The 2500-nt window shown below is 50.7% G+C and overlaps 1 pseudogene; it reads right to left on the reverse strand.

The window, feature by feature from the left end:
* LOC138100869 (28S ribosomal RNA) overlaps positions 1-2500 on the reverse strand; it is an 8959-nt pseudogene that overhangs the window by 3246 nt on the left and 3213 nt on the right.

The raw sequence follows: 2500 nt of genomic DNA on the forward strand, positions 1-2500 counted from the left end.
GCTGCAGACCTTGTAGAATGTGCCGGTGGCTCACGGTGTCAAAGGCCTTGGCAATGTCCACAAATACAACGCCCAGCGGTTTATGCTCTCTTTTGGCTGATCGAATTATAGTTTGCAGGAGTTTCAGGTTTTCAGAGCATCCCGCCGCTCTGATAAAGCCTCTTTGCCTTGGGTTGAGGGGGCACGCCTTGGTTAACCTTGCTGTTAGAATTCTGGAGAACAGACGCAGCAAGATGGATCCAATCGTGATGGGTCTCCAGTTATTAATGTCCTTTAAGCGCTCCGGCCTGGATGACTTCGGGATTAACACAGTCCTGCACCCCCTCACCATGTCCGGGATTTTTCCTGATGTTAACCATAGGTTGAAGATCTCCATGGTCTGGGAAAACTCGGGGTCCATCTTCCTGATGTCTCTCAGAGTAATCCCGTCTGGACCTGGAGCCGAATTCCTGCTCATCTCCTGCACATTTTTCTCAATTTCTTTAGCCGTAATTAAGTCCCTGAAAGCACTATTGTCGGCTTTCCCATTAATTTGAAAGTCCCCAAGGCTATCAAATTTACCAGCTGTTTCCCATCTGGCTTTGAAGTCCGAATAAATTTTGCTGGGTGAGATATCACAGGACAGACATTCTACATCATCCAGAATAATCTTAGCTAATTTACCCCTATCAAGATGGAATAAACGTTGGAAACGTAGGTATTTACCTCTTTTAACTGCTCTCTTTTTCATCCACTTCTGAAGGGGTCTTGTCGGTTTCCCCTCCCGGGTCTCCCTCTTGTCCTTATCTCGGGCTGTTGGTTTTGTTTGGCTTTTTGCCTCCAGGCATCCAAAGCAGTCCTGCGCTGTCTCATTCACCAGGGGTTGCATCTCCCGGCCTTTGATTAACTGCTTGAATGCCCGTGGGAAGGTCTTAATTGTCCCGGCAGAAAGCCATTCACCGAGTTTCTTCAGATAATGGGCCTGCAGTTGCCCCTCCCTCTGCTGGTCGATGGTTCCCAGCTGTTTTGTCCTCTTATCAGGGTGGTGCCTTATCTCTGGTTCCGCTCTCCTCCCGGCAGCCGGCCTCCTGAGTCGCTGGCTTATCTCAGGTTCTTTGTCTTCTGTTCCTTTCCCAGGCTGAGTACTCAGCCCAGGTCCTATTTTTAGCCCCGCAGCTGCTCTCCTGGTGCGATGACTCACCCCAGGCTCCTCACAAACATCCTCTGTCGGTTTTCTGGGCAGCAGCCTCCGTTTGTCACTGATCTGTTTTGCTGTTTTAGTTGGGATATGTTCGGCTATGAGTTTATTGATATTTTTGTTGCCCTCAAACTGAGTTTCCAATTTTATCAACAGTTCTTCCTCCTCTTTTGTCCAGCACCTTTTGTGGGCTCCTCTGTTAGAGGTCTCTTTTGGGTGGGAAGCAGCAATCCTCTCCTGATTTCTAATCATAGGGTGTGCCAATCTTTTGTGTTGTCCCAGGCCAATTTTAGTTTTGAAGTCTCTCCCGCATTCCTCACAGATCCACTCCCCAGCCGGAGCTGTCTCTGTCTTTGCCCTGCATTTAGGAAAGTGACAAACAATACTATGACAGTTGTTACTTTCTTTCCCACACTTAGCACATCGAAAACAGGCCTCCCTCCTCCCGTGGGCTTCTCTTAGATGTTCAATTAAGCCCCCCACCCCCCCCACCCGGGTCCCACAGCATGGACAAGGTGGATTTTTGTCCGGAATAGTCACCACTAGGATGTCCCCTGGTGCCTGCTTCCCGTGGTCCTCTGCTGGAGGAGGAGATGGTGCCGGTAAAGCGCTGGTCCCTGGCTCGGGAGGCGAAGTCTCCGAGGTGGTCTCGGGCTCAGGAGGCGAAGTCTCCAAGGCGCTCCCACGTTCGTGCTCGCCGCTTTCCTCCCCGTCGCTAAGCACAATCACTTCACTGTCCTTGGGGGGATGGTCGCCCCCTCCCGCACTCGGTTGTGGTGTAAGTTGTTCATACACCTCAGGCAGCCCGCTCAAACCCACCCAATTCACAGAAAAATGACCACACACGTTATCAACACACCAATCCGACCTATAAAACTCTAAGTTCACCAGATCTAATTCATTTTCTGCCGAATTAGGAGAGCCAGATGGTAAATTTTGAGGCACCAGGTCTGCCTGGTTAATTTTAGCCAGCGGGTCTACCTGGCGTTTAGAAGTTAAATACACCAGGTCTACCCGATCGGTTTTAGACAGCAGGGCTACCCGGCGTTCAGAAATTAAAGACACCAGGTCGACCCCGCAGGACTTAGACAAGGAGCCCGGTTTGAAATCCCGGGACACCAGGTCAACCCAATCAGAATTGGAGGTTTGGGTGCCGACCGATACCTGGTACAGGCGTATCGGCGGCCCCAAAAATGGTTTGGAGATTTCCATGAGAACGGTAGTGGCCCCCTTCACCGCCTACCGATCTTTTGCCCTCTTTTTTAAACCCTGGGGCCAGGTTTAGGGCAATGGCCGCGTGGCTTTTACCTCAAATTTGTGTCA

The sequence above is a fragment of the Aphelocoma coerulescens genome, unplaced genomic scaffold (genome assembly GCF_041296385.1).
Source record: "Aphelocoma coerulescens isolate FSJ_1873_10779 unplaced genomic scaffold, UR_Acoe_1.0 HiC_scaffold_146, whole genome shotgun sequence".
Lineage (NCBI taxonomy): Eukaryota > Metazoa > Chordata > Aves > Passeriformes > Corvidae > Aphelocoma > Aphelocoma coerulescens.